Source organism: Excalfactoria chinensis, chromosome Z (assembly GCF_039878825.1).
Source record: "Excalfactoria chinensis isolate bCotChi1 chromosome Z, bCotChi1.hap2, whole genome shotgun sequence".
Classification (NCBI taxonomy): domain Eukaryota; kingdom Metazoa; phylum Chordata; class Aves; order Galliformes; family Phasianidae; genus Excalfactoria; species Excalfactoria chinensis.
In genome coordinates, this window is record NC_092857.1 from 65,967,270 (window position 1) to 65,981,678 (window position 14,409).

Here is a 14,409-nt window from a genome sequence, read left to right on the forward strand (position 1 = left end):
GATGGGGAAAGTATTTTTAGTTACTTGAAATACTTTTGCCAGCAGCATTTGGAAAATACACAGGAATGTTAGTGACAGGAAAATTCTTCAACTCAATGTCACCTCTTTGACATGTCCCACAGCAGTAGATCCCTTTGGTATTTGTTCAGTGCTTCGGATGGGCTCCAGCACAAGGGCAGTATGATTGTGGCAGTGCTCTCTACTTCCTAAGAGATGTCTTATCCACTGAAACTTTGTACTTGGCAAGTCTGCTGAAGCGATCCTAAGGAAGGAATCGATGGAGGAAACAGAGCAAGATGTTCAAGGGGAAAAGTACTGGACTAGACAGATTCTCAGAAGTGGCCCCAAGAATGCATCAAGTATGATGGAGATTTTAGAAGGAAGTGAATTACAACATCTGCTCCAGCATTCTTTAGATAGTCTACATTATTTGAGAAGGGATACACTGAAACTATTTATTTTAATTAAAAATAATAAGATTCCAGTGGGGGGGGGGAAAAAAAAACGTATAGCATCAGCAAAATAAGGAAAAACATAGGGAGGAGGGAGTATGCCAAGCCGAAGTTTAATATACAGTATAGCCTAGGGCTTGTTTACATTCATGGAAGACTGAACAGAAGATAATGCAGTGTGTGTAATAGCTATTTTAAGTTTTTGTTCAATAGTGGTTTTGGAATAAAAAATAATCATAGAACATCCCAAGTTGGAAAGGACCCATAAGGATCATCAAGTCCAACATATGGAAATACAATAAGACTTTGGAGACAATATATCTAAGTGAACAACTGAATGCAGTGAATTCTTTTTTTACATTTGGGCTCCACTGCACACCAAGTGCACAGAAATATCCCATTTTGTTATCGACTAAATCTTTGCTTATGCCAGGTGCTTCTGCACCCCTCAGAAGTTCAGTCCATTGTCACTGACCTCCTTGCAAGGACCAGGTTTTCATATCAGATCTGTGAGTGGCAGCTCTCGTTGGTTCTGCACACCACCCCATAAATACATTATTTCTTTGATGGATACTGAGGGGATGGTTCTTATCCAGTCTGGTTCCTGGCCTTTGTAAAGACAACAGGTGTTATACTCCAGCTATCTGGGTATGAGAGATGGGATTTCAACCCATGTCTGCATAGTTAAAATATCTTCTAGTGTTTTACAATGGAGAACTGGTACAGCTAGTAGAATGAAGAGAAAGAAAACCTCCTCCAGACTTCATCTCCAGCTCTCATAGAGGTCTCCAGTGCTCTTGGGACTATTGTTTATCTTCTGTTGAGGAGCGGGTGATCATGGGATCAGATTTTGCAGAGCTCAATAATAATTTCTCACTCAAGAGAAGGAGTGTTTGACACTGTAACTCAAGAGAAGTCCCAGACCAGAAATCTCTATGATTGGAAGTGGATATGGAGCAAATGATGCTTTCCACTGTGTGGAAAACCCTAGGACCAAGTTTTTAAAACAACTGCCACTGAATATTGCAACAGTGTTCTGGAAGTTTGTGGCTCATAACTGGAGCCCAGTGCTGGACAATTCCTGTCTTATCTCATTCTGCAAAATCCCCTGGCTACAGCTGAGCTATGCTAACTTTACTGGCTCTGGCTTAAGCCCAGGATCCAACCCTATACCTTTTCTTTCATTAGTGCTCGAGTGGCACATAGCAGGCTGCTCACGTGGCCTGGAGACTTCACTTCCACAGAGCCCATACTCATGAGGGCAGGGATCTCTTCTGCTCCCAAGTAAGCCAACTCAAACCTCACAGCAGGAGTCTGGAAAGCATCTCTTCCCTCCTCCCCATTAATTACTTAGGAGGAGACAGTGCTAGAACTAACAGCTTGAGGTAATACACCTAATTCATACCTGGCCTGCACCATCATGATCTGTGTTTGAACTCAGAAGTTACTAAGCCCTCTTTAAGTGGGACAGTTTGTGTGGAAGGCTGAAGTGATACTGGATGGTGTAGAGTGTAGAGTAGCTCTGGGTTCATGACATCAAGAGTCCTAAAACTGCAGGGAAAAATGCAATCTGCAGGCTCAGTGAACTAAATTAAAGCATCTTTGGAGACCAACCCCACAAGAAGCATGTTGTACACAGTGGAAGGCACAGAAATGTGCAGTACGAAAAGGACCTTTCAAACTGTGAGTGATTACAGATGATGCTGCCCAATGGCAGGTAAGACAGCATTCCAGTTAATCATCTCCAGCAGTCATCATCTCCCCACTTTTTCTCAAGTGTCAAAGTCAAACCATAGTGAGATGCTGCCCGACTTACCAAGCATCCCAAATCCAGGAGATGGCCGAATTCATCTTAAGGGAAAGGACCTCGAGCAACTGCTTTGGCCACTCTGTAGTGACTTCTCTTCACTATACAATTGTGAACTACATAGCAATCACAATTTTAGCTTTTCTCCACCACTGAGCAGTAGAAACTCTGGTGAATAAAAAAGAAAAAAATGCATGTCCTGGAGCTTCATTCATGTGCATTCATTCAGTGTAGCCTCAAGCAAAACGCTGAATGGGACATAGGATGAGCAAGACAAATACAACTACTTGTTGGAGAAAAAACAACAACAACAACAGAGGAAAAACCCATATCTATGCAAAACTGATATCTCTCTTCCCACTATTAACCAGAATTTTGGAGAGAACTTTTTAACCACTTTTGCCAGCTTCTGCATGTCATTCTGAAAGCACAGTGGCACCTGCAGTCTTGTGCTGCGGCTGCCTGCCAAGTTCCAGAAACAATTTAGCAGGCAGAGAGCGGTTCACAGGTGAGTGTTGTGCTCCAGAAAGTGCATCAAACTAGCTTTTGTGATGAGAGGGTTGGAATTGTATTGCCATTTTGGTGCTGGTAAAATTGCATCAATTTATCCAAGTCCATTTTTATTGTGTTGAAACAGGTTTAACTGCTTTGTTTGATGCTTAACTTTTGCTGAGATTGGTTCAAAAGTGTTTGTATCTAAATCAAGCCCTAAAAAGGATGCAGTCTTAGTTGGGATTAATTTTTTTTAATGTGCTCTAAGAACTGCTGATTTTCCTGAAAAATGGTTTTATCAGTTGAGTTGAGTTTTGATCGGCTGGTTGCTGGTTTGGCATGATATTGATATCTCCTGATTTTTCTTGTCACTAGTAGTTCGTATTCAGTGTTAGGTCCTGAAATCACAGAATTGCTGTAGTTATATGTTCAAAATTATAGGACATTTTTTGTTTTAAATGTTGAATTTGGTGGTAAATTCCTTTGAAAGCTTTGGCTTACACAAGGACTATCGTGATTATTTTGCTACTCAATGCCAGGTTTGCTGTTCCCTTAGCTCATTTGATCTTAATGAGGTCCACATTGCAAAAACCCCATGCAGTCTGTAGGGAATATATACAACCTTGCATGTTTATTTAATGTTGCTTATTTCAAGGCCACTTAGGATGAGGAGAAAGAAGAAGGCTTGATTCCTGAATGTGCAAAAGTGAAGGCAGATACAAGCTGTGTCAGGAAATTAGGGGCACACTTGGAATTAATTAGTTTCTGTGTTGCTTTGAGAATATTATATGCTGGGCTTGAGGAGCACTGCTGATGTCATCTGCCATGAAAGCACAGCTGGAGCACAGCATGAAGGCAGCAAATCCCTGAGATAGAATCACACTCTTGGTATTTCAGCCACAGCTAAGTGCTGTGAGACGTGATGCTGTCTTGCAGACAAGAAATTTGGTATGGAAGCTGAGCATCAGAACTGTCCCACAGGCAGGAGAGATTCCTGCCTGAAGGCAGGATGGCCTCCAGACTTAGTGTGGCACAGCTATCCACTGCGTCCCACACACTTGTCCAATCCTACACCAATCCTGCTCAAAATGAGACATGGAAGGTATTTCTCAGATCATGGGGAAGTCTCACATACCCGACCAGAACAATTCCTGCAACGCACTTGGAGCAGTAGAGTGGGACTGACAGAAGAAACCCAATTTAGGGGTGGAAAGGGAAAGCTTTGACCAAAGCAACGTCATCCAGTCTCCTGTAGTTCAGGTAGAACTGAACCAAGGAACACGGAGAAAGGTTTGGTTGAAATGCAGGCTGACCATATTCTAATCTTCCATGTGCTGTTGTAATGTAAACTTGGAAAAACAGAAGGAAGTGACAAGTTTTAGGTCAGACAGAGCTCTGTATAAATCAAAATTAAAAAGGGCATTATTTCAATGCAAAACTATGACTTGTAACTGCAGAACAGTTTTCGCTGCTGCTGGCTTACATACTACTGATGAACAATGTACACCATCCCTTCCCCATTTGCTGTGACGTGGCTGAATCCTTACTCACTGTCATGTCAAACCCATCACTGTAAGGTTGGATTCCTTCTAACCTCAAGGCCAACAAGAAGATCCTGGACAGGATGAAGTGGTCTTTGTATAAGTGGAGGTCATTTCTTCTTCCTTTTGTCTATAGAATTTGAGCAGAGCATTACCTGGGCCATAGTGCAAAATGATGTTAAATGCATGGAATTACAACTGCCTTTACTGATATAGACAGAGCTTGGCTTTCCCTTTACCCTTTCCCTTCTGCAACAGAAAAGCATTTCATGTGCATTTTGCACTCAGTAAATGCACCGTCTTCTTTCAGTTGAAATTTGGCTGGACTGTGAATTGTTTTGCTCTCTTTCCTTCCCTACGCAGCTGGAAATGAAACCCCTCCATTCTTTTAGGATGTGATGAAGAGTGGAGAGAGAGAGAGAGAAATCGAAGCTGTCATGGAAAATATTTGTTCCAGATAGAGTAATGTAAGCTGAAGTTAAACAAGGCAGTGTCACCTCCTCAAGGCTAAGCTGACACTTGTATCAGCCCTGGGCTGGTGGGTAGCATCTGAAGGAGGGGAGCAGAAGTGAGAAATGTTCATCAGTCAGGAAGAGAAGTGACTGCTGACCGTTGGTTTGGGCACAGGCCTGTGAAATAGGCACGCTTTCTCAGAAAGAAATTATCATGCTTTGTTATGAAAACTATGGCTGACCCCAGCGCATGTTCATCAGCCGTGGTGAAGTTGGATCTGGGTGTACCAGTGCAGTCCCTTTTGTACCTCCCTGGGGTCATAGGAAAAATTACTGCCCCGAAAACCATCTGACATAACTGCAAGTGCTGAGGGCATGTCTCTTGAAGTGAAGCTGTCATGCACAAGTCTCCCACTGAACCACAGCTTGACACTGCAAACAGCTCAGAGCATGACTCAGCCCCATGACTCCTCCCTTCTACCACCAGGACAGCAATTAGGGCTGAAGGAGAGGCTCTGCAAGCAGTGGTCATAGAGTCACCTTCTCCCCTGAGTTTCATGACTCTTGCAGAGCAGAAAAGGTCAGATTGTGAAGACAGTGAGGTTTTGTCTGGGTTTTGCTTTCAGAAAATGTACTGTGGTTTTCAGTCAGGCTTGAAGTTTTTTCCACAAGTCATCCTGACAGCCTGCTGCCTGCTTCCACTATGCTGCTCATTGCAGATATCAGCTTGAATGTGCATTCTGCTACCACCTCAGGAAACCTAGGGCTTCCTGGAAACAACTTACAAGCAGCTGCAAGAATTGAGTGTGCACCTAAAGCCAGACCAGAGAGCAAGAAGCACTGGCCTAATTAAGCTGAAGATGTTTAGAGTGTTGCTAAGTGACACCAGTTGTGAAGCTTCATGAAGATTAATCACCTAGCTTCTAATTGCTCTGATATTCATCATCTTCCCTGCAAGGAAATTAATCTCATCAAGGGCTTGTAGAAAGAAGAGTAAGGGGAAGGACAGGAAAGCAGAACTGAGTTTCTTTTTAAACAACAAATTGTAAAAAACATGTTGCTTTTGGAAATAATGATGCAATAGTAAACAGAAAATTACTGAGATTCCACGGAACTCAACTTAGACTTTTAGATACAAGACTGGTACTGCCTTCTGTTTGTCAGCATATTACATTTTTATCAAGACAACAATATAATAAACATAAGGGTGCTTTAACTTTTGTTTGATGTTAAATAGGAAAAATGTAATACAACTGTTTGCTCATACAGCAGATCTTTAGACTGGAGTTGTTCTGTTTGCAGCAAATACTTGCTTTGGGATTGCTACAAGTTCACAGTGCCTCCTAAAGTTGCTGGCATGCATGGCACACCAAGCAAAGGAAACCAAAACCCCTGCAATTTTGAATCTGTGGATGATTACTTCACCCTAGAATGCCTGAGAACTAATTTTTCCTTCTCTATGCAACAGCCAGATTTGCTTAGGCTAACTCTGTAGTGCTATTCATAACTTCATCCACATTCTCAGTTATTTTTTCCCAAGCAGGTTTGCTTCCTTCTTTCCTAGAGCTCTCAAGAAAGGCTGTCTTGCAACAGCAGACAGGCTGACATAACCACAAGCCAATACAGTAATGCAGTGATAAGCATAACTTAGAGGAGAGCTGGCAGTTGGTGGTGAGGCTGTGATAGCAGGCTCCCCGGTCCCACCTCAGCAAAAAAAGCAGAGGTACTCCTGTTAGTCACCAACACGTGACTGCCCCTCCTATCACTTAGGGACAGATGAAACTAATCCACACTGCATCACCCATGGCTTGCTGTCTTAAAGTCTTCACAACAGAACTTCAGGCTTACAGGCTGCTTCAGTTCTCGTATTGTCACCCAAAATAGTGGTTTTACTGGTGAAACTACTCAGCAGTCACAAAAGCAGCAGATAAGCGTGGTCACCCATGCACACACAAGGAAATATTTTTCTGCCAGTTAAGCGTGCTTCCAGTTTGCTGAGTCTGTACAAGTGTCACCAGGTCCATTCCCAGCAGAGGGCAGAAACAGACATGAGGTTCACCAAGCACCAGTTTGAGGTACTTATTTTTCCAAGATCAAGATTTCACATCTGAAGGAAATTTAAGACCATTCAGTGCTGCTTTTGAGACTAAATTCAGAGCTCACTTCATTTTCAATACTCACATGGAAAATTCTGTATCCAAACACAACCAGCCATCAGGAATACTCAGTTCACAGTTTGAATTTGACCCATGTCACTTGAGCCTCCTTCAGCTTTACAGTTTCTCACTTCCAGAGATGTGAAAACTCATTCTGTTTTAAAGAATGCTTCTCATTATGCTGAGCACTCATTAAATTTCTTAAACTAAATGCCTTCCTATGATCTGCAGAGCACACTGTTCTGTGTCAGTTGTAAAGGCAGTGGCACTGGTAGCATATAATGAGACTCAGGAAAAGAAGGAGAAATTCTGTTTTGGAAAATAATGCCTATGCATAGCAGGTGATAACAGGGAAAAAAACATTTCTTCCAAACGGAGCATCCCAGAATGTGAAGTTAAAATATATACATGAGAACTTCTATCTTGGGCATGGGGTGTATTTTGAAAGCTCTCTCTTCTCTTTTCCCCTTTTGGACCTTTTTTCCATGTATCCATGCCACTGCATTCTGCCTACTTGTGGTGACTGTCAGCTTTGCATAAAAGGGACAGCAAAGCTCCACAGAAGATGCTAGTCTTACCTCTCCAGAAGTAGAAGATGATGGTTTCAGAGATGCCAAGGAACCTCGTGATGTAATTAATTCTTTCACACTGTTTCCTGAAAGATGCTTTTGCTATAATCTGTCTAAAAAATACAAAGGAGGAGAGGTAGCTTGTAAGCCATATGTCAAGAATCACAATTCTGTAAGCAGTTTATATTCCTAAAGGTGATCATCATGTTTTAAACACTGAATTGCTTTTCTCAGCATTATAGGCAATCAAGACAGTCTATGGCACTTGGTTTTACCTTCCTTGTCACCTCAGAGTTGCAGGATTCTTTTCATAAAAGTACATCCTTGTTTGGGATTGCCAAAATACAGGATAGAAGTGTAACCCATGCATTTGCTTTAATTTGGTGGAAGCCTTGCTGTATCCATTTAGTTGTGGTAATGGTGGCTAATCACAAAACCATTAGCTGAATATTTTCAGCAGCCAAAGCAAAAAGAATATCTTCATACAGGAAGGAAAAAAAAAATCTAAAATGTGATTTAGTGTCCCTCCCAGAATGAGGATTAAAACATTTTTCTGTTCAGGAATATATATATTGGTTCCCTTGGGGAAAATAAGGAGGAAACATCACAACCTTCAATACAAGTTATTTCTCTTTATTTACAGTAGCCTTTTGTTTCTTGCATTCACATAGCTACTTGCTGAGTATCAGTGGCAGCCATCACATCCATGTGTAAAGAAGGGAACTACAATTCACTTCATCACCTTGGAAGGAAGATCGGGAAGGAAGATGTTGTCCTTCAGCTGTGTTTCAACAGCCAAAAGCTGATTTCTGAAAACCACAATTGGCAGCAGGGTGCAGACTGAGGGCTGCCCCTTCTGAAGGAGTTTGCATCCCTGAGGAGAGCAGCCTTTTTGGAGAGAGCTGCAAAGGGAGAGGCAGGGAGGGGTCTGCCCCTCACATCACAGCCCTCCCATCTGTAGCCACAGCTCAGCAAAAGAAACATCTGGTTTTACCACAAAAACTGCTTCCACCAGGTCAAGCAGTCACAGGCAAGCAGGGAGGAACAATTCACCCACACGAGTTAACCTTTTTTTTCCTACTGGTCTGCACAACTGAGAGTGATGTTCAAGGTCACAGCTGCAAGCATGGCTGCCCTGAGAGAAGGGCCCACAGAAGCAACGTTTGCAGAAGAGCCGATAACTGGCGTGACCCGAGCCCCTGAGAGCTCTGGTGCACAAGGCTGCCTTGTGTGGTGTGAGGTCCCGCAGGGCGTGCAGCTCTGTGTGTGGGAAGTCCGTGCTGGGCTTGCAATAACCACAAGCAATTGCTGAGCCATACCTCATTTTGCAAATGAAAGCCATTTTTGTTCTCTGGTGTTAGTAAGCAAATGGGATGGCAGGTAATTTGATGGATGATGCAAAAACATTTGGAAACTCAAAATAGCTTACAGAGGCTGAGAAAATGTGCAAAATTGATGGGCTCTGGCAATAGAAGAGAGTTACATTTACATGATCTTAGGTGTCCCCACCTACTGGACTTGAACTCTTGCTTCCTTCCTCTTCTGATGAAAGTCAGATTTGCTTAATATCCTACACACGATAATTTCTCTGCTTCACACTCTGTGCTAACCTGGCCTGCCCAGAGCTGCACTGCTGCCTTCTCCCCATGCTTCTCTGCTCCTACAGATGCACTTCATCCAAAACCTGTTCTTTCTATACAAGATGTGGACCTCCACACAAGCAGGAAGCTCATAAATGGCTTCAGGATTTGGCCTGCACGGGCATCTGACAAGACTGTAGCGTGTCATTTCAGGCAGCAGGAGCAAGTGTGTGCCCTTATTTTTGTTGTGACCACCTGGTTTCTGGGACAATCAGTGCTGCACTGAGGGCAATTGTGAGGGTGTGCTTCTTACAGTGCTGGAGTGAGCTTCAGTAGGGTCAGGCTTGATGACAGCAACCTCAAGATGTCTGAAATACCACAGGGATCCTCTAATGGGATTCAGGAATGCCTTTATCCTCATTTACTGACTACAACTGGAAAGACATATGATTTTAATTTTAGCTAGCTCTCTGTCATTTGAGAGGGATATTTACAAGAGAACAAACCGACAAGAGAACAGCTCTGCAGTTCATTGAGTGTGCATTATTTTTAATGGTGGTGTAAGTGGATTTGTGCCTCTATCAAACAGCCAGTGGAAGGTAGTCACTGTGCTAGGCACCCGAAAGTCTTCATTATTTAGAACCAGATAAGCTGCTCTTCCTCTTATCATTTTGTTGGATCCTGTGACAGATACTTCATTTATTTACTTACTAATTTATTCATTAGATCTTCCTTTTCCTGTGTTAACTGTTCTTATTTTAGAGTGCCACAGGATTCAAGCCACATGAAAGAGGCAAAAGAAATAATATTTACATGTAGGATGGCCAAATAAATAAATGAATACGTTCAGAAAAGTGTCCGCAGTGTTACAAAGCTGAAGGTTTCTGAGTACGATCATGACAACGAGATGAAGTAATTAAATCTGGTAGGAATAAGAGAAGAGCCCAGTTTGGAAGAAATTAGTCTTATTGCATTAGCAGAACATGTGTGGTGGTGTGTCAGGAAGCCTGTAGGAACCCTCTGGGACAGTTTTGCATAGGAGTAACTCTTGGTGTTCAGAGAATCAAGGATACAAAATGCTTTGTGATTTCAACCTCTCTAACATCCATTAGCAAGGCACAGAAAAGAAAGAGCCTAAGACCTATCAGACGTTTTCATTTTTTACTTCATTTTATTATTTTAATGAGCTGTATTTTGTCTATGGAGCCAAAAGCTACAAAAGCAACAAAGATTGTTTTTAAATAATGTGTTGAAAGCACCAGTCAGGTCCTTCACTGTAGGGGTTTCAAGGCTTTCAGTCAGATGGCTGTTGCATGTGTAAATATGGTACGGCTTGTTTGTTAGGAGATTGTTTTCTAAATAAATTCTGGATGTTCCAAACCTGACACTGGAGGAAGGCAGAACTCCAGGGAGAAGAGGCAACTCAACCCTAAAAACTTACACCAGAGGAGAACAGCTTGGAACAAGCCTCTGTCTGCTATCTTATTGTTTGGGAAATCTTTAAACTGCCCTTGTCTATTTTATTGTGAAGAATATCTTGAAAAAGTTGGGATAAGGTGTTCTTTTTTCCAGTTGATCCTAAACTGTAAAACTTTCCTTATCTATTCTCAAAGCCAGACTTGTCAGTATGCAGGCCTTTCTTACTTTATGTGTACCTGGATAGAACAGGGAAAAGAAGCATCTAGCTTCCTCCCGATGCTATCCCCAGCCCAGGCTTAGTCACTGCAGCAAAACTTGACCTGATACATGCTCTTTCACTTCATGCTGCTGCAGTGGTCCTGAGTATTCATGCAATACCTGGAAAAGGTGATATGACCACTGTGCACGGACAAAAGTCTTGTCTGCATGGTGAAGTCCTACCTCAGGGATATGCATGTGACTCCAGACAGGACTTTCACCCCCAGTATCCTGCTCAAACCTGTGCAGGACATGCTGCACTGATGCATGAGAATTGTGCAGCAAGTGCCCACATAGTCATAGGAGCACTCAACCCCCATGCTGATAGACAACACAGTGCTTCATGCAGCTAAACTGAGATGAAGATTGTACTGGAAACTTCACAAAGATGGGGATAAATGCATTAACAGCTGCAGGATGCTTAGTGATATGGTACCCAGTGTCATATCCCTGCCGAAAAAGAAGGGGCAAAACATGAAAAAGCTCCTTGACAAGTGACATCACTTCTGAGCTGGAAGCTGTAATCTCTTGGGAGGCTCACTATGTTCACACTGTTTGTGTTCTTGTTTTAATGTGAAAGCTGATTTGTTCTCATTCAGCAGTATACCTGTGTGTATATATTCGGGGCTTGTCTAGCCTGCAAGTACAGCAGTCATACTGGAGGCTTTGCTGCCTGTTTGCATGGTCTTACTTTCACTTCACGTTTAGGCAAATTTATCTTCCCAAACTGCTACTGCAAAAGTCAACAGGGATGTCAGGGGTTATGTTAGCTCATGCTCTTTCAAAGCATTATTTGTCACAATGCAGCATAGAGCAGATGGTTTCCTCCCCAAGTCCAATAGTACTAAACATTGCCCAGGAAAAGATAGCAGGGTGACTGCATACGGGTTTCTATTTGCTATATTGGTAACGCTTCAGTCAGATAATGCCTTATCTCAGCAGTTAAACTGCTGTGTTGCCTGAACACCAACCACTGCTTAAATACCCAAAGGCAAATCCACTCAAAGCTTTCAGCACGGAGCAGTGTTGGGATTAGCCATAGCTATTTGGTACCATCAAATGAAGGTAAAACCAGCAGTATCAGTTCTCATGATAATGTATGGGGCTGGCAGTGAATAGGCTTGTCAAAGGAAAGCACTGTCTGGAAAAAAAAAAAAAAAAAAAAAAAAAAAAGAAAAAGAAAAGAAGTGGAAAAGTTTGTTCTTTATGGTTCATCCTACTGCCAGGGCCACTTTTGCCAGCTGTCCTTGGCATTCAAGCAGAGGAGCTCACGTGTCCCATGCAGTGGACATCTAGATTGAGGAGAGAGGGAGTAGCTGAAGGAACTGGGATTGTTTAGTCTGGCAAAGAGGAGGCTCAGGGGATAACTTATCACTCTCCACAGCTCCCAGAAAGGAGGCTGTAGAGAGTTGGAGGAATCTCTTTCCCCAGGTAACAGAGATTAAACAAGAAGTAATGACCTGAAGTTACACCAAGGGAGGTTCAGGTTGGATATTTGGAAAAAGTCCTTCTCAGAGTGGTGAGGCATTGACACAGATAGCCCAGGGAGGTGTTAGAGTCACTGTCTCTGGAAGCATTCAAGGAAAAGGTAGATGGGGCACTGAGGGATGTGGCTCAGTGGGCAAGGTGGGGTTATGCTGGACTTGATGATCTTAGTTGTATTTTCCAAACTTAAAGACCCTACAGTTCTATGAACTTTTGGCAATGGCATAAGCTTCCTAAGTAACCAGGGTAAAGCAATTCGAGTCTCAGAACAGTAGTACAGCATCTCATAGGAGTGCAGAATAAATCAAATCAGTGTTAAGGTATACAGTGAAAATATGAAGAGGCAAGAGTTACAGCAGGAGTGGCCATCTCCATGAGGGCAATGTCACCAAAGTATGGCCAGTCTGGATCAAAGTATTTGTGCAGCTGGAAAACATAGGTTTGGACACACGCCTGGAGATGTTAACTAGAACATTTAGAAAAGCTGTTCCATGCATTGTCACAAGAACAGGGTTTATGGCTAAGGCATTACATTTATGGCTTCATAAAGTAGAAGCTCTACAGGAAGAATTAGGCCGATTGCATAATGGACCTCAAGTGAGGACTGTGTCTATGAAATATTTCAGGGAGAAAATGAAGTACATTGTTCAGAGTCTGTAAAAAGCACCCAGGAGCCTGAGGCTTGGAAACTGAGGAACAAGGAGAGCTCCTCAGTTACAACTGCCCACTGAACAAAGTTGTACTGATTTGGGTAAGCACGAAACACACACATACACAAAGTGGTGTAAACACAGATCCATCCCTTCAAGGGGAAAAAGAAGAAAAAGAAAAAGAAAAGGAGGGGGGGAAAAGGGGGAAAAAAACTAAGTCACCTGTGATAACAAGAGTCAATAAAGGTGATTTAACAATGGAAAATCACCTCTCTGTCCTCAATCTCACAGCATGCTGAGTTTCTTACTAGCAGGTACAGAGACCCCTGTATCCTTTCAGCAAGAGGGAAAGATACAGCTGTAGAAAGGCTGGGAATCTTTCTTGATAAACCACTAGGAGTTTCAGTATTGAGGCTCAGTACATAAAATAATATTTCCTGACTATTTTTTTTCATTAATTATTAGTGTTAAGTAACTGCATTAATTCTGTTGTATTCACAAGTTATATTTCCCAGTAAAGATATCTTAAAATCATTCCTCTGGAAACAAATCCCTGAGTATTTCTGGAGACAAGATATTTCAGGTTTCACAGGGAAATGTGAATGCCATTATTTCAGTTGTTGCTGGATGCTCTCCATGTCTGGAATGAAGTCTGTAGTTTGGAAAGGTGGGGGCTTTGAAGCAACAGGAAGTGCCACAGCAAATGAGATCCAAATTAAGTTTATGTGAGCAGTCACTACGTTTGACAGTGAAAAATGACAGAGTTAACTCCATACTCTGTCTCCATAACAAGCATAAATTCAGGAAAGTAAGCATGGAGTAGCAGTAAGCATGCCATTCAGGGGACAAACAGAATGATCTTCGAAGAGTACAATCGCAAGGTCTCTCAATAGCAAAGTTAGGAGCTGTAGTAGAAATTCCATTTGAAAGCTTCAACCTTATATTAGGAGAGAATAAAATAAATGTAGCATGCAGCTGCTTGACTTTAAGAAAGGAACTGTATAAGATGAAGCAAACTGTAAAAACATCACAAAACATCAAAGGCATAAAAGTGAAAAAAAGGAACCACAGAGCCTTTAAAAATACCATTACAGACATTGTGTGCTACAACACAAGAATACAAAAGAAACCTAATTCTTCACAGTTCACAGAAATCAAGGATCTAGCAGAACAAAACCATCAGCATTTAGTTAAAGATAAATAAATAAGTGTTCCTGAAATGAAATGAACAGAAATGTTTAAGAACGCATTGGAACAAATTTGTGGATGACAGGTCCATAAGCCACAGAAAAGTGCTGTCTAACACCCATGACAAAAGTGCTGCTAGGTTAGTGTAAGCTATAGGAGCTGAAGAGCCCAGTCAGGCATGCATGCTTTTTCCAAACAATGTCTCCTTATTCTGGTTTTCAGGACCAAAACCCACTGATCTGAACAGGTAGCATATTCCTTAAATTCTTGCTTTACCCTAATTTAGCTTTCCCTTCTAGCTGAAATAAAATCTACCTACTCTAATGGAAAAATAAAAGCAAAAGGAAATAGGTTGTGGAG